At 40.2% G+C, this 19,237-nt stretch overlaps 1 protein-coding gene across 3 annotated transcripts in view; it reads right to left on the reverse strand.

The window, feature by feature from the left end:
- The window catches only part of CBFA2T2 (CBFA2/RUNX1 partner transcriptional co-repressor 2), a 122,308-nt gene that overhangs the window by 88,268 nt on the left and 14,803 nt on the right, over positions 1-19,237 (reverse strand). The gene's annotated exons all lie outside the window — the stretch shown is intronic.

Raw genomic sequence — 19,237 nt, forward strand, 5'->3', positions numbered from 1 at the left:
GTACAAGCACCCTTAGATATACTTAAATAAAAATTTTTAAAAGTATCCCCACACACATTTTAAGCACTTCTACCATATCGATCATTGAGGAATCTAGAGAATTTCAGCTGTTGCAGAAATCAGGAATCTCAAAATGTTCTTTGCAGCTTCATGAACTGCAGTCATAAACGTACAAGCGACGGAAGGCATTAATTGCTAAGCTAGGTATGCTTTATAGAAGAGTACCAGTGATCTCCAAGAATCAATAGAATCAGACTGCTTACCTGTTTTATTAACATGACATCCCAGTTATTAAATTCTCTTGTGTCAGAAATTGTGGTTATCTCCCATATTTTTTGCCTTTCAGGAGCCAGTTTAAAATACATCTTTTTGTGTAATGCAGTTTCGCATTTAACAAGTGTTTCATTTGACAGGCCGATGCTGTTTATTTTTGTTTTTAGTGTATTCTACGAAATATCCATAAGTTCGTATTCTACATGTTTATAATTCTAGAAGCACAATTTGTGGCTTTGGACTTGTAAATAAATAAATAAATAAATAAATAAATACTTTAACTATGCATTTCATGATCAATTATTATTATTATAACTGTGCAATTTAGGTAAGATTAACTATGCTGAGCTTTTAGGAAAAAAGAGGAGGGTATAAATCAAATCAAAGAAATAACCCTAGCCGGGATGCAATTGAAACCAAAGGAGCACAAGGCTTCATAACTAACACAATAACTGCAAAGGCTGACAGATTAATACGGGTATAGGCAGTCCCAGTATCCAACTGGGAGTTTGCCAGAACACTTCATAGACCAAGGAGTGGCCACTGTGGCTGTAAAGTGATGGAACCATGTCAGTGCATTGTTGCATCCCTGTGGAAACACTCAATAAAGGAGGTATATGGCAGATGGTATCCACAACTGCAGAAGTAATCCAGTTTGATACCACGTTCACTGCCATAGCTCAGTGCTATGGAAATTGTGAATTGTAGTTTGTTGTGGCACCAAAGCTGACAGAGAAGGATAAATAACTCACAAAACTACAATTCCCAGAACTCCATAGCATTGAGCCATGGCAGTTAAAATAGTGTCAAACTGGATTATTTCTGCAGTGCTGATGCAGCCAAGATCACACCCAAATATAACTGTTAATGGAACTGAGAGTTATATCATAGCATTCCTCATAGGATCTCAGCCTTTGGAAACCTTATATTAAACTAAGAGTAGATCTTCCAATGTTTGTTAGGCATACTGTTGTACTTTTAGAAGTGAAGGCCAGGATCTAATTGGGTCCCCGAGCTTGAAAAAGAATTCTATCAATAGATCTCAGAGTAAGAAATTCCTCCTCCTCACACAACTCTAGCATGTCTTCACTATCTGCTCCAGAAGGCTTGGAAACTCCTAGAAGAGGTCTGAGTAACACACAGGGATGAGGAGGAGGGAGAGAAATACAGTGCCTTGGTGTGGATATTAGAGAATGGAATAGAATCACAGAACTGTTACTTTTTCACAGATATTCACTAGTCACAGTTTGGAACTGTGACTGGCTTGAAGGCCAAACTGTGATTTTCAGTGACTGTGATTCATTCTGTTACTGAGCTCCAAACTGTGATTTTCACAGAACTGCTACTTTTTCAGTGACTGTGATTCATTCTGCTACTGAGCTCCAAACTGAGAACTGCTACTTTTTTTGTGACTGTGATTCATTCTGCTACTGAGCCTCCAAACTGTGAACTGCTACTTTTTCTGTGACTGTGATTCATTCTGCTACTGAGCTCCGAACTGTGAACTGCTACTTTTTCTGTGACTGTGATTCATTCTGTTACTGAGCTCCAAAATAGTGTACAGATCACAGAAATCACAGAAAATCACAGTTTTGAATCACAGGTATTTTAAAATCACAGTAACAGTTTTCACTGATATCTGTAAATCACAGTTATTCCATTCTCTGGTGGATATACAAGAACTTCACAGGTTGAAGAAACTACCCCCTCCCATTTGCTAACAAGCTTCTTCCAATAATGTTAAGGACGCAATTGGATCCTGGCCAGGAAGTTCCTATACAGCAATTAGCTGCTTCTCTTCCTTTATCCAGGAGATAAAGGGCAGCCAATCTTGTGCAAGGTTACTCCTACCAAGTTAAATGGGACTTGTTGCCAAGTAACTGCGCACAGGATTGTAATGTTTTATTACACTCATGTGAACATATACCTGGGAGTAAGTGCCACTGAGCTCAGTAGGGATTATTTCCAAGCATAGTCTGACTTCCAGTACTGACTGCAGTTAGCAATAACAGCTCTTAAAGATGCTTTTCAAGAAAAAGACACTGAATATTAAAGAGATTTTGAATACTTGAGTAGTTGTAAATGATAGGTGCTTGGCAGGTCTTTGTAACCATGGCAGGTCAGTATAATGACATACAGTTTCAAGTGCTGTCAATATTCACATTAGCATGATTTTAATATCTGAAGTTATTTCCTAAAGAGTAGAAATAATCTGAAACTAATTGGAATTGCTTCAAAAAAAATCTCTCCATGGTCACAGACCGAGGGTGATTTAGCAGCTTAAAACTACACAAAAGTTCCTAAATTTTACATGCAGACATATGCTCACACACATACTTAGCACAAACTGCTACCTAAAAATGCCATTAGACAGAAAATTCTTTTTTAAAAAAAATCTGTTTTGCTATTTAGTGTGTTCTCATTGAAAGATAAACTCATGATTTCCATTTACATGGCTGAAATGACCCCTTCAATCTTTATGTAAACAGAGCCAGCATGGTGTAGTGGTTTGAGCACTGGACTATGACTCAGGAGCAGAGTGATCAGATGTCCTCCTTTTCCAGGACATGTCCTTCATTCCCATATTCTGTCTAGGAGGAATTCCAAAATGCCCTCCATTTTGAGCATGACTAAGCCGCACAAATTTGCATTTACATTAGTGTTTTTAGCATCTTTTGTAATGTCCTCCATTTTTCTTGAATGTCCTGCACTTTGCAGGGCCTTGTCCTCCTTTGTGGTTATGACATCTGGTCACCTTGCTCAGGAGAACAAGGTTTGAATCCCGACTAGACCCACTTGGTGACATTCAGGTAGTCAGATGCTCTCAGCCTCAGAGGAAGGAAAAGACAAACCTCCTCTAAACAAATTTTGCCAAGAAAACCCTCTGACAAACAAGACCAAACAAGCAGAAACCAAAATGCATACTCTAGTAAAAGCAGTGTAACTGAAGTTGGTTTAACTGTTTATCCTTCTCTGGTTAGAAAAATACTTTACACACTTGCCAAAAAAAAGAGGGAGGGACAAACTCATGCTCTTACTTAACACCTTAGTTCAGCTAAAGGTGGGCATAATGACCATATTTATTCTCTTTTTACAGACTATCTGATGACACACTGCTTACCTGGGGCTTTTTCTTAACTCATACCAGGTGAATTCTGACCACTGTCTCCACCTGCTTACACATCTGTTGCTGATGCAGTTCAAGGCAAACACCTGGTCTTTTACATTCCTATACTGTGGATTTTAAAAGGTGGCTAACACTTGAGAACTCCTGGCAGCTTTGACCTAGTTAATAAGCTGTAATGTATATAATTGTAATTTTCATTATAAACTCTGTTTCAGTAGTTAACATGCTCATTAACAAAGTACTGTTCACTGGAAACCTGATACTACAGCATTTAATGGAAATTTAACTGGGTTAGTTCCTTCTATGTGATAATTTCCTTTTATCATTTTCTAATATATCCCCTTCACCTGTTGTTGATGTATATGTGAAATTTGGTGTAATAGCTCATGCATCTGGTGAAGCTGGATAGAGTTCATCAAAGCATATTATACATTTGTTGGGTTTTTAACATGCTATGGGATTTTTTTCCTGTTTTCTGCAACAGGCTAACATATTAAACCAACAGCCCCATCAAGAAACAGAAATATCTACATCATTCCTGTTTACATATTTTTGTATTGACACAGTTTTCTGATGCATCTCACTGTACTGTGTCAACAAACAAAACAGGAGGTTTACACAGTAACTAGTCCAATACAGGAGAAAAACTATACTATAACATTCTATTCCGGATTATAGTTCATGAGGATATGATTCCAATAAGCTATTCCATGCTTCCATATTTTAAGTCATCTTTAGCTTACAAGTAAATCATGGATTTTTTAATACTGAAGAAGACATTTGAGTCGAAACAGCCACAAATACTCCGGATGTAGCCGTCTGCTACCAGTGCTACCAGAGGTAGTAACGCTTCTTATATTTAAACTACCATTGCTTCAATCACTTGTTACATACTACCACCCTGAGCGTCTACAGTTTTGTAATACCAACCCAGCAAAATTTTCGCAAGTTGATTGATTGTCACTACCAGAGGTTTATTGTGGTTCACTGGGACACTGCCATTTGTGTTAGACAGGTTATTGAACTTGCATCATTGGGGTACTTATCCTCATTATCAGTCATAGACTAAATACAAGAATTAGTCTTTGCAGCATTCTACATCCTTGCAGGGTGTTTTTTGTTTAGGACTTTTCAATTATATGTTTGTTATCATATAATAATTGTATTATCAATTTATGTTCATTCAAATCAAGTAATTAGACATACATATTCATTCAGAAATATTACAGCATTGTATTTATTTACAGTGGGACTTAGTGATTTATACTACACCTACCAGTTTGTTTGTTTTTTCACTGTACTGTATGCCAGTGACACTTCTATTTCATTCATTTGTTTACTGTTTGACCAAGAAGTGTTTTCCAGTAAGTTTCATTGAGGTTAAGTGTAATCTAAGGGTATATTATACAGTCACCTTGCTGAAGTGAAGCAGGTCTGGTTAGGGTCTGGATGGGAAACCACCTAGACTACCTACACATGACATCCTGAGTTCAATGCAGGAAGAAAAAAGAGTGTAGGAAGAAAGAAGGGTGTACCAATGAAGTGAAATAAAAATTACAGATGGCTGTAAAGCCTCTGTAGTGGGTTCATCATGACACGTGTGTCATTAAGAGGAGTATGCCACTACTGGCAACCATTATGCCTTCTGTTCATGTAGTTAAGAGCAGAGAGCCTTCATACTGTGTATGGGACTGAACTGTTTGCTACACATCATAGTATCGTATAATCTACATCAAGCTGTTTGCAGAAATCAAAGTAGAAATTATTTACCAATTAATCATATACTACTATAAAATATGTATTCATTAAATCTTGCTAGTCAAATATGGTTAGATATGGAAGGGTTTTGCAAAACAAACATGAAGAGAAATTATTAGATTGCACAGTTCCAAGCGAGAAGAGAAGCAGAACTACTGTATTTTCTGGCGTATCAGACTACTTTTTAACCCAGGAAAGTCTTCTCAAAAGTCGGGTGTCGTCTTACACGCTGGGTGTCGTCTTATAGGGCGGGTGCTGAAACTTCCTAGCTGGACTGGAGAATCTGCGGTCGCCACATATGGTAGGGGAGCTCAAAATAGCCACGGCTGCATCCCCTCCGTATGAAAGCAGGAAGGGAGGCGCTGCACAAGTACGGTAGAATAAAATCTTGGAGACAGGGAGGGCTGGGCAGGCAGGGAGAGCTGACCAATTCAAGCAGGCTTTGCATACAACAAGTTTTCTTGCTAAGTACCTTCATGTCATAAGCATTTGAATTAAAATTACCATATTGAAATCAAATCTGCTGTTTTTTTAAATTTTTATTTGGTGTGCGTTGGAAGAGGGGTGGTCTTATACGGCGAGTATATCCCAAACTCTATATTTTAACTGGAAAAGTTGGGGGTCGTCTTATACCCCCAGTCATCTTATACGCCAGAAAATACGGTATTACAGTGCGTCCTCGCCTTACGCAGAGGGATTCGTTCCGGATCCCTCCGCGTAAGGCGAATTCCGCCTATGCTCAAGCCCCATTGTAAACAATGGGGCTTGTGCACGGCGGCGCGGCGGCACGCAGGGCACATGCGCCCATTCAATTGAATGGGACACACCGCCCCTTCCGTCCTGCGTGCGCCCCGCGGCTTGAGCACGTATGCTCAAGCCGCATAAGGCGCGCCCGCGTATAACGCGGGCGCGCTGTATATAGCTTCTGCTGAAAGACAAGGTGCTTCTGGCTTTCCAACCACCATCTAGCTGTTTCCATGCTAGCTTGTCAAGATAAAAACTGAAATTTAAGAACTGAATATTCTGACAAATCTGTGCCTGAGCTTGTATTTTCCTCCTCCCCAGCCTAGCCATCTTGCATGTCATTTCTTTTATACTGCAAGCTGGTGCTACTTGCTCATATTTGTAAGCTTTTCTGGAAGCATTTTTGGCTAAAATTAAACAAAACTTGGGCGCATTCCGCATGCGCCAAAAGTACGTGCTCGGCACGTACTAGGGTTAGGAAGGGGCGTCTTTTCCGGACGCCCCTAACCCTAGTACACACCGAGCACGTACAAAATGGCGGCACCCATTCTACATGGGTGCCGCCATCTTGACGTAGCAGACACTTAGCGTCCGCAAGTCTCTGCACCATTATGATGACGCAAGTGCACCAATGGCGCTTTGCGGCATCATAATGGCGCCGCAAAAAGAAGCCGCTTTTGTGGCTTCTTTTTGCTGCTCAGATGAGTCGCGCAGTTTGTCCGCTGCAGCTCCTTCACACAGGAAACACCGGCACCGGCAGACCGCCCTTTTGGGCGGTCTGTAAAGCACTGAAGTGTGAATAAAGAAAGCAGATCAACGAAGAAACTCCTATCAAACCTCTTAGTACTGCAATCCTGCGCAGGAGTAGGTTCCTGAGGAGATACATGAACTGCTCTTTAAGTAGCCTTAGGCAAACTGTCACTTCTTAGCTTCAGCCCTCCATCTGTAATATAACAATAATACTGACCTACTTTACAAAGCTGATAGAAGGATTACCAAAATAATATGAAGAATTCTTACAAAGCACTATGCAAATATCTATGATTACTGAGATTTAAATTCACAGTCAAGCTAGCACTTCCTCTTTTATCCTGCAAGCCTGTCTTCCCCTCCCCAATCCTCCATACTGGGATCCCAATATGGAGGAACAGGTTTGGAGTGATTATATGGACAAAGTGGGAAGTGGCCTTCCTACCCAGGTATGCTGACAGCAGCCATTATCAAATGAGAAAAATCCACACACACCCTATTGAATTCCAAGCATAAATCCAAAACACACTGCAGACATAATCCAGTTTGAGACCGCTTTAACTGCCCTGGATCAATGCTAGGGAATTCTGGGAAATGTAGTTTTATGAGACATTTAGTCTCTTCTGTCTTTGGATTATTTCTGCAGTGCGTTTTGGACCTTAGTATTCTTTTTTCTCATGTCAACCAACTATACAGTTCAGTTTCAGTCTTCTAGTAAAACATTTATATGACACATTATATTTAACCATCCTGCTTATGACACTGACCTCAACAAGAGCTCAGCTTTGTGAATGCTCTGAGCGTGCTAGCAGCAGGACATTTCAATATCCAATCTTCTTTCTTATACACTTCACATAGCATGTGAACCACAACAGCACATAGCATATAGATAGCACGGCATGCTTTTAGTTGCAGAAATGGACAAGGGCGCATTGGTGGAGGAGGGCACAAATAAACTGCTTCATATTCTCCAGGCAGCCAGGATTATACTTTTTCTAGTGATAGATTAATCCAATCCATCTGCATCTCCTATAACACACAAACTTGAGTGTAAGTCATATTTCTACAGGTAAACAATACCTTTAAGAAGCCAAATCCTAATAGGATTTAAACTTGATATTCCTGAGAAAACAACAAGTTCACTAAAAGCTTGGTTTCAATTTTGCAGTGAGGAAAACTTTCCTCCAGGCAACCAGGTAGGTTTGTAAAAGTTTTGTTTTTTAAAAAATAAAATACTTTAGGTCTCAAATGACAATTTGGCAGGTAAATGAGCTAGTAGTATTTTTTTTCAGTAGATCTATACATTTCCTTGGATATTTTCCAAAGTCCCCAGACATCACACAATCAAGCACAAGATGCTTCACATGGTGCCAGGAATTACAGTCAAAGAGAGATCTCCAGCAAACCTAAGGAGTGCCCAGTCTCAACATCCTAATAATCATGGTATCATTACAAAGACTGCCAAGTGGGGGACCAACTGTGGCAGGACACCTGTCTGACAGGAAATGGACTAAAACCAGCCATTCATTTCACACAGGCCAGCAAACAGCTGTCAGATGGTAATAACCTCATCAATGCCAACCTGGGCTGCAGCTGATCTAGTGAACTCCAAGTGAAAGGCTCCATATGCCATTCCTAATCTGCTGTAAGCCATTTAGCTTTTGCAAATAATTAGGCGAGCTTTTCCTATTTCTTGTCAAAATGCAAATTTAAATACAGCTGGGGGGAATAATTGATCAATGGGAACAACTTATCAATTGATTAATTAATGCACAACTCTCATTAAAAGATACTGGACCCAAAGCAAGTCAGATCTACAGCAGTGGTCTGGTAATCTGGTGTGTGTGTCTTTGGAAATGAGGGTTATGCTACTGGCACTGTCCTTAACAAGCTTGATGCTTACTTTCTATAAGGGGATACTCAAATTCCTGGCTACAAAGGAAAGCTGGCTCAGACTGACAGGTTTCTGGAGTCCTTTTCATCTCACAAACTGCCTTTATTGCTTCAATTTTATTACTTCTTTCTCAAGTAATAGTAATTATTATTTAACACTGGTGTTTTTATGACACAGTGCCATTTTTCTGAAAAGTATCACCCAGAAGAGGAAGATGAATCTACAGCAATGTCTGCCTTCTAGAATATGACTCATCACCATTAAAAACCCAAGAGGCAACCCTCCAACACAGTTTCATATTCCCTACACAGTAAAAACTACACACTCAACTATACCCTGTTTTCCATCAGTCTGTGTTTTGTTTTTTCTGAGATCACGAATGTTCAAAAATGTTAATTACCTGAAATTTCTAGAATTTTGCTTGGGAGCAGAATAAAAAAAAGATTGTGAATGCTACACAATCATTATTGTTTTCCCAGCTGGGTACAATCCCAGCATCTGTGGACAAAGCATGACTTCTGTGCGGCGGCCTTGCGACATTCGAAAAAGACTAGCACATGCTGAATGTGTTAGCCTGTGTGTCAGAAGAACATGTGGCAGCCCCAGGTGGCTGTGGGCAAAAGCTGCCTGCCAACAAAGAAGTTCAACAGCTTGATCTCATCTTCTTTTCTACAACTCCTCACAAAAGATGGTTAGCATTTAGCTACATTAATGCTGATGTATCTGCACCTCCACAGGAAACTGGAGAGGGGAGGAACATGCTGATGGTTTCATAAGAACACCAAGGTTTTCTGATCCAACAGACTTGAACAAACCTATTAAAGGGCTTCATTAGGTAGAAGTCTTAGGGGTTTATTATTTTGCCTTAACCACTTAACTTGATTACAGGACTCCTGCCTCAAATGAAAAAGTTACACATGCAGCTAACTATTTATTCAGAATGCTCAGCAATTTATCCCTGAAATGAAGTAAACTCCCCTGTGGAGCTTATTAGATTATGCTCAACCACATGGAGTTGAACAGCACACACCCATTTGGCCAGTCTGGAAGCAAAGGCTGCACTGTAATGATTTTGAGCAGGGACAGATAGCATGAGACTGTCCAAGTGTCACTGACTGCAACTCCCATCGTCCCTTCTCACTGGCTACAATGGCCTGGTATTGATAAGAGCTGAAGTCCAGTAGTACCTGGAGCACCAAGAGTTGCCCAATCCTGACTTTTGTACTGTAATAGGCTAAAGTTGCTTCTGCCTTTCATGGCTCCACTGAAGCAATGCAGGCCTGGACCAGCAAGCTGCATGGGTGGAAGATCACATGAGAGTGATTTATAACATCCTTCCCCAAAATGGGACCATTGAGTTTGGACTTAGTCGCTCACCATCCCAGTTAGTATGGCCTTGTAAGTTACCACCCACATTGTCATGCCACATCATATGAGAAGGGTGCAGTTCTCTGCCGAATGTGGGCAGATCTACATTTGCTGAATATCCACGAGGACTTCTGAGTACCAAACTCTGACAACATTGCATGACGTACTTGCATCTTGTAACTCTGTTGTAAATTATACTTTGGCAAACCCTCCCCATTACCTCCCATACACTTCACACAGCCCCAGCTCTAATTCATATCCACAACTAACCCAAATGTCCTTTCAAAAACTTCCAAATTCAGACAATTCTCAAAACACTATTTTTAATCATGACAATTCAACAGGAAGTGAATTTCAATAGCAGGTAACTATCAACAGACAAATGTCATAAAATTCATATGCTATGATATCATTTCTGTGTTGTGGGAAGAAGCTCTGTAATACAGCATTAGTTTGCCAATGAAGAAATCATAAAATATATTTTAGACATTATTCAGCACTTACAAAATATTTCAAAACATGGTGTCCAGTACACAGCCAAGTCAGAAATGAAGATATTTTCAACAGACAATGTTGTTTTAGTTGAGCAAGCTAAACTTAAAAGTTGACTTTCTGATATACTGTTGTTGTTAGCTGCCCTTGAGTTGGTTCCGACTCATGGCGACCCTGTGAATGAGACATCTCCAAGAATCCCTGTCTTCCACTGCAAGCTCCTTCCCATAACCCTGTGATTGAATCTATCTGAGGACACCCTAAATTACAGTCATATACCAGTTAACAAAACCTCTGATAGTGAAGCTCCTTTTTACAAAGACTTTTGTGTTCACCCCCCCCCCCCAGCCACACACACACACACTTTCTTCCTTGTTCTCGGTCTAGCTAGAGATTATATAACAGCATCAGCGCTGAGAGAATGGTGAAGGAGGATTAGGGAAGCACACTTGCATTGTTGGACCACAGCAGTATGTCTGCACTAAGCAATGCAATAGAGCTTGATCTGTGAAAGTACAGTAATTCTACTGTAGCCTATCCTGCTGTAACTGGGTATGCATGCCTTCAACAGGTGAGATAAACAGCAGTTTCCTCCGGAATCCTTTACTATGTATATACTGTATGCATATGCATTATACTGAACTGGCCTGAGGCATAACAGATTTTTATACCACACATTAAAGACACTGATATGCAATACTCAGTATCTGCCACATGCTCTACCTGCTCCCCAATTGATTTGGGACTGTGCTTCAACCCAAAGGGGGCAAAATATTTGGAAAATTTAACAATCTCCAAATATCAGCTGGCATTCAGCAAAGGCCGGTTCAATGTAATTCCTTCAGCTATGCTAGAGGGATGTTTCCATCGAATTGAATTTGTCCATGTGGAGAGTGCCAACCAGAATCCATATCTCACATTCTTCTTTACTGTATATTTTACAAGGATGATAGACTACGATTAATTACCCCTTTATTAAACAGACATCCATGCAGAAGTTCTGAATGGTACCTGAAGTTTTTATTGGCAGATGAGGACAAAAAGATCACAGAGGAAGTTGCAAAGTTTATTTTCTCTGCTATAAAAGTTCGTAAACTCATGTGTTATAAAGGCCAGTAGTGATGTACTCTCCTGGCTCAAACACTTATGGAAAATTGGGATGGGTTGGACTATGAAGTGGCGAGTCTGTTAACAAAACCCCTGTTATAATGTATTTTACATGTTCATTTATAGGCTGTGTATGTACTACTCTTGCTGTTATTTAATTTGCTGCTGTTGTTGTCATTTTGCTTTTATACTGCCTATGGTTTGTTGACTGAAATAAAGGCATTCATTCATTCATATGCATATATAAATACCAGAAAGATAGCTAGAGACAGACAGACAGACAGACAGACAGACGGCATAAAACTGTAAGTTTGGCCAACAAAATGGAAATCATAACAAGGATGGAGGCTGAGGGGAGGGAAATAATCTCTGGGTACATTTCGGAAGAAGCCTTCAAGTATTCTCGGAGATTAAAAATATTTTTGCTTACTTATCGAAGGCTTCTCTGGCCTGGTTGTTTCATTTCATGTGTGCATATTGTTAGTTTTGAATTAAAAGGTTTGCTGAAACTGATTGAATTTCATTCTTTGTTGAACCTATTCCTATTCTTCCCATGTTATTCTGTCTCTGGTACCAAATTTTCTGCTAAAAAATTAATAGCAATAGCAAATATATTTCTATACTGCTTATCAGTGTACTTAAGCACTCCCTAAGCGGTTTACAATGTGTATAATCTAATTGCCCCCATAAGCTGGGTACTTATTTTAGCAACCTCGGAAGAAGCCAGGCTGAGTTGACCCTGAGCCCCTGGCTGGTATTGAACTCACAACCTTGTGGTTTGTGGGTGGCTGCAGTACAGGCATTTAACCACTGCACCACCAGGTCTTAGGAAAACATCTACTTCCTTAATTAATTCATCTGTACCCCACCTCCCTAGGCAACTATCAGCCAGTCTCTAAATCTCTAAATCTCCCTTTTCTAAGTGGTGGCAATACCACTCCAGGCTCTCTTCAATAAAACAGATTACTTGAACTCATTCCAATCTGGGTTCAAGGCCTGGTTATATGACAGAAACAGCCTTAGTTGCCTTGGTGGATGACCTACACTGACAGCTGGACAGGAAGCATAAATCCCTCTTGATCTTCCCAGATCTTTCCGTGACATTTGATACCATCAACCATGATATCTTTCTGAGTTGTTTGGCTGATATGGGACTTAAGGGCATTGCTTTGCAGTGGTTCCAGGGGCTTTGCTTTGCGGTGGTTCAGCTTTCTTGGCTGAATGTTCCCTGAGGGTGATGCTGGGAGACTACTGTTCAGCCTTTTTGTCATTAGCCTGTGAGATTCCACAGGGGTCAATATTGTTCCCTATGCTTTTCAATATCTACCTGAAGACACCGGGAGAGCCTATCTGGAGCTTTGGCATTGGCTGTCATCAGTATGCTGATGATACACAGCTCTATCTCTCCTTTAAAACTGATGCTAAGAAGCTGAGGTAGCACTGAATCATTGTCTAGATGCAGTAAAGGACTGGATGTGGGTGAACAGATTAAGGTTTAATCCAGGCAAGACCGAAGTCCTGTTGGTCAGTAGGAAAAACAACCTGGGATTGGGATCACAGCCTTTTCTGGATGGAGTTGCATTCCCTCTGACAGATCAAGTTCATAGCTTGGGGGGGGGGGGGGGCTCTTGGACCCAACACTGCTCCTGGAAAGCCAGGTTGCTGCAGTGGCCAGGGACAACTTTGCCCAGCTGTGCCCTTTCATGGGGAAGAGATATCTGGCCAGAGATCTGTCTGAGTTACCTCTCAATTAGACTAGGTCTGTAATATGCTCTACATGGGGCTACTCTTGAAAAGCGTTCAGAAGCTGTGGCTAGTGCAAAATGGGTCTGCATTTTAGAGACCAAATAAATCAGTCTTGCAAGAACTATACTGGATTTCCATTTGGTGTGCAACTCAATTCAAGGTGCTGGTGTTGCCCTACACAACTCTAAACAACTTGAGGCTAAGGTATCTGAAAGACAGCCTTCTCCCATATGAGCCTGCCAGAAATGTGAGCTCTTCAGAGGAGGCCTTGTTGCGTGTACCAACACCTTGTGAAATTAGGTAGATGTAATGGCTTTCTCTGTATCAATGCCTCAGCTGTGGAACTCCCTACCCAACAAAGTCAGGCTGGCCCCATCTCTTTTCGTGGAGTCCCCTTCCTTAGAGGTCTTTAAACAGAGGCTGGATGGCCATCTGTCAGGAATGCTTTGATTTAGATTTCCTGCATGGCAGGGGGTTGGACTGGATGGCCCCTGCAATCTCTTCCAAGTCTATGATTCTATGATTCTGCAAGTCAGCCAAATCATGATGTTCCACATGGCAATTGGTTTTTATTTCATCATCTCCTTAGGAGCCTTTGTGGGCTGGGAAGTGATAAAGATATACTTAACATAAATACAGTGCACCCTTGGCTTACGCGGGGGATCCGTTCTGGACCCCCCCACGTAAGCCAAATACCACGCATGCTCAAGTCCCATTCAAGTGAATGGGGCTCGTGAATGCGGCGGTGGCGGCCCCCATTCATCCGAATGGGACGCGCTCCTGTGGAGCTTTCCACGTATGCTCAAGGCCGCATATAACGCAGGCGCACTGTACATAGTAATGAGGCATGCCTGTAAACCTATTAAGAAATACAGCAAATGCAGGGGGGGCAGAAAATCCATGGCAGTACAGTTGGCCCTTCTTATACATGGATTTATTATACATGGATTCAAGCATACACGGTTTGAAAATGTTAAAAAAATATATAAATTTCAAATATCAAATCTTCATTTTCCATTGTTTATAAGGAACACCATCTTGCTATGTTACTATATTTAATGGGATTTGAGCTTACATGGATTTTGTTATACACAGGGGATCTTGGAACCAAACCCCAGTGTATAACAAGGGTCCACTGTAGATTCAATAGTATAAAACAACTCATGTCGGCAAATTTAATTTTAAAAAACCCTACGCTACAATTCAGCATGTATGGTGCTGTATAGCGTTGCTGGCCAGAACAAAGCCAAATTCTGCAGGAAGCCAGCAAGATAAAAGTATGTTTCAATTTCTCCTTACTCAGAACTTAATGAGAAGGATAAAAATGCCCAGGGGAGAAGCCACTCCACCTAGTCATACCAGAAGGTGACTGCCTGAAGGTCGCTGTTATTGTCAGCGTACATGTTATGTCCCCACTGAGCTTTAACCAACTGTTCAGATAAAATTCATGTCAGAATCAGAACTTACCAAAATGCATTCCACTTTAAATGGTATGACCTAATGCTTTCTCTTGCTGTATGCCTTCAAGTGGTGTATGGTGACCCTAAGACAACTCTATCATGGGCCTGTTACAGACAGCCAAAATAAAGCTGCTTCGAGTCACAGTGGAGGTATGGTATTTCAATGATGCATGCGTCCTAAGAATCCAGAAGTCGTACCAAAGCCACGCTCCAGCCTGGAGCGTGGCTTTGGTGCGGCTTCTGGACTCTTAGGACATATGCATCATTGAAATACCATACCTCCACTATGACTCGAAGCAGCTTTATTTTGGCTGTCTGTAACAGGCCATGGAGTTTTCTTTGTTCAGAGGGGCTTGCCTTTGCCTTCCTCTGAGGCTGAGTGAGTGTGACTTACTCAAAGTCACTAACTGGGTTTCCATGGCTGAGCAGGGATCTGAACTCTGGTTTCCAGAGTCCTAGTCCAACATTCAAACTACTGCACTAGGCTGACTCTCAATTCCTCACTAAATTAGGTTAACAAGGCAAAGAAATGCAAAAAGACTATTTGAAAAAGGTAGCCTTCTGAGGAGAACACAGCTAAAGACAAAATTCAGTCCTAGTTTGCTTTCCCCAAAAAGCCACGTGGAAGTTTGTGAGATTCCGGATTTTCAGATGTTGACTATTATGCAGAACAGTCAGGAATTGTCTTTTACACTTCCCTTTTGTCCTGTGCACAGTCCACTCGTAAAGAAATGGGAGGAACTGTTGAATGAATACATGTACAGTGTACAAGGCTTTTTAAATTTATTTTACTTTGTTGTGCTCAGGACACATTTGCTGTTCAACACATGGCCCAACTCACACAATAAATTAACTGTTTGGCAACCACTGAGCTATTGCTGGAGCCAAACCAATTAGGGCTTTAATGTGATCCCAATTTCCTTTTTCTGAGAATAAGAGGAAAGGAAGAGAAGAAGAAAGGAGGGGGGGACTAAGTAACTAAATCCCCTCTTGCTTTATAAATCCTTGCCAATCATCCTAGATAAACCTGTCACCCACAGCTCTCAGATCTACATTCACACCCCTCAGCTCAAAGACAGGACTTGGTCTGATCACACACAGTGTTCAGTGTCTCTGACTACTGACATGTGTTTTCCATAGCTTCAAAATTCAATCATTTAAAAAATATTTACTGAGCTGTGTCTTTAATCAAAAAAATGTGGGCAACGATAAAGCAAGCTTAGCCCAAGTTTCTGTTACTGGAATGCTGGAAAAGGTGGTGATGTCACCAGATAAACTCTATTTCTTACCCTGAGGAGTCTTACAGTCTGTTCTAAGATTAGAAGAGCTGGGACAAAATCTTGTACGCCCCAAAGTCCACAGAAACAGAGAAAAGTTATTCTAAGAAAATGAGAATTGGAGAAGAAACTGGCACAGTTAGATTCACCCATAAGTGATAGTACATAAGGAGAAGAGGGGAAAATATTATTTCTCAGCTCTTCTATTACAGATTGGTGCATCATTAATGGGTAAAGGTAAAGGTAGTCCCTTGACATGAATGTCTAGTCATAACCAACTGTAGGGGGAAGTGCTCAACTCCGTTACAAAGCCGATGAACCAGCATTGTCTGAGGACTACTCTGGTGGTCATGTGGCCAGCATGACTTCACCGAATGCTGTTACATGGGCTGTGTGGTATATTTTCCCATCAAAGTGCTAATCAAGACCACACCACAATTTAGCTTCAATTACGCTATAGCAATAGGCCTCATGAGATCATTTGCTTGACCTCTTGAAGGGATCCTCATAATCATGAATTAATTCAGTGGCTTAGAAGAATAAGTCCTCTGGGACTCCCATGCACTTGCTAAATCAAATATCTTTCCCATGCAAAGGATTTAGGACTCTTAAGACTGGGCTAAGGACAAGATTTAAAGAGCTCTGCTTTTAAACACCATCCTGGACTTCTATATATCCAGTGGGATTTTTTTTAGCTTCTCTTCTCTGAAGAAACAGCCCACCCACATCTCATAATATCACTATCCATTAGTGTTCCAAGTTTCCTTAGTGCCTTGCTATGTGATTAAAAGATCCCCATTTAGCAACAACCCAAATTGTGCCTTTCACTCCCATATTTCACTTCAGCTTAATTCTCACAACAATGACAAATGTAAAGAGAAGGAATGAAAACAACAGACCAATCTTCCCCAACCGAGTGCCTCCCAGATGTTTTGGATTTCATTTCCTATGTTCCTTTCCTGCTGGCCATGTTAATGGAGGTTTTAGGATTAGATAGCATCATGTTGTGGAAGGCTGTAACAGCTTACCCTGTAGATCCATCTCTTGACCAGCCAGGGAGAACTGAAACCCATCAAAGTAAGGATTTGCCAAATAATTCTATAATAAGGCATTCCATTTCTTCATCTATATTTTACATATAGCAATGGTTCAATCTATTCCAAATAGTTATGACAGCAGAAACAGTGTCTATTGTGGGACTTTATACATCAAGTTCCATGATCAGTAGGGCTAAGAAGGAGATGCCTACTTCCTCTTAAGAGACTGGGAACAGAAAAGAAATAAGCAGCCCATTTTTTATTTATTTCAAGATAAGCATTTATCTGTAGCACCAGAGCCCACTATGTAATGTACAATGAGTGAAAACTTTTAAAATCCTCACTTAACATTAAATGACACACAGAATTTTGCGTGTGCTTTTTAAACAGAGTTTCTAAACACTGTTTTAGTGACAGTTTTCAGAATCATCAGCAAGGCCACAGGCATTACAGTCCAAAAGAGCAATTTTTCCAAGCTTTGATTTCAAATGAAGGTCAGAATTTTAGAACAGCTGACTGAGATTCTAAGTGGCATTTATACCAGCAGTGCTGTTTTAGATGTTGTTTCATCAGGTGTATACCAAAGCATACTAAATATTTACTTTGCTACTCCCCAAAGGACAAGAGGAAATAGAAAAATGTCTGAAACTATCAACTATCAACAACCATGGTTATCTTAAAATGACAGCAATCTGCTCCAAAGACTTTAGTCCAGAACATACTGCAGAAATAATCCAGTCTGAGACCTCTTTAACTTACCCTAGCTCAGTGCTAGGGAATCCTGGGAATTGTAGTTTATTGTGGCACCAGAGCTCTCTGACAGAGAAGGCTGTGTCTCATAAAACTATAGTTCCCAGAATTCTCTAGCATTGAGCTAGGGAAGTTAAAATGGTCTCAAATTGGATTGTTTCTGCAGCGTGTTTTGGGTCAGAAATATAAATCTAATTGTATATCTTAAATATATCAAATCAATGAAACTGATATATTTGTGAAGTTCTCTTTTACTCAGTGGTTCTAATATAGCTGGGACTAACAATTCAGTTTAGGCCACTGTAACTGTTTCACTGTCATACCTCTTCTGAATGTCCAAACCTTGAGAGGTACACAGTTTTGCATACAGGGGCCCAGAACATTTCAAGGGAGATTTACAGTAGTGCTGGTAGCACTAGTCAAAATGATTATCTGTGGAGCAGTTTTGATCCAGGAGCCATGAAATGATAATTGGAAACTATGTTAATAGGATACTAATATGACATAAATGTGATAGCAGTTCCTGCCATCTTGAGAAAAAATCCTCTGCTAGTCTGTTACATCAAATACATAGAAAGCGCTCATCTACACCATTTCCTAGTAATGGATTGGGAAGTTAGTTCTAGTGAAGGGCAGTTAACAGAAATTATGAGTGTTTTCAGGACGAAGCACAATATGTACACAAAACTGACAAGTAGAATTCAACAACAGATGCAGAGCCGATGTGAATATGACAGCTTCTGTAACATGCAAGGCAGACACGAGGATCTTACTCTTTTAAAAAAAATATTTCTCTTAATACGCACGTCATTGATTGTACAATGCAATATGCATTCAGTTAATTATACAGTATACATTCAATAAGCAGAGTAAGTACAGTGGACCCTTGCTATATGCTGGGGTTTGGTTCCAAGATCCCCCGTGGGTAACAAAATCAAGTCCCATTAAATATAATGACTTAGCAAAATGGTGTCCCTTATAACAAATGGAAAATCAAGGATTGATATTTGAAATTTATACTGTTTTTGAACATTTTCAAACCATGTATGATTGAATCCGTGTATAAGAAGGGCTGTACATTAAACTTAGCATAATCAGTTGTTATCAAAAGTATCTCTAATTTTTAAACCATCAATTTAGCATTTGTCTTTATATTAAATGAGGATAAAAACAAATAATTAAACCTGTATAAATCTTAAATAAAGTTTCCCCTGTTGACTATTCTATTTGTTTATTAAATTGAACGTCACTCCTCACCATTCTTTTTCCCATTTAACCATGTCCTTTTTGTTTAATATTGCTGTTAATCTGTCTAATTCCTTCATTTCAAATATTTTATTTTTCCATTCTTCTATACATGGATATGTGGATTTCCATTTTTTTTGCCACTAGCATTGTAGCTGCTGTTATTACAAATAACAATAATAATAATAATAATAATAATAGGATTTATT

This window comes from Sceloporus occidentalis, unplaced genomic scaffold (genome assembly GCF_023333645.1).
Source record: "Sceloporus occidentalis isolate IW3139 unplaced genomic scaffold, rSceOcc1.0.p SCAF_3, whole genome shotgun sequence".
NCBI classification, from domain to species: domain Eukaryota; kingdom Metazoa; phylum Chordata; class Lepidosauria; order Squamata; family Phrynosomatidae; genus Sceloporus; species Sceloporus occidentalis.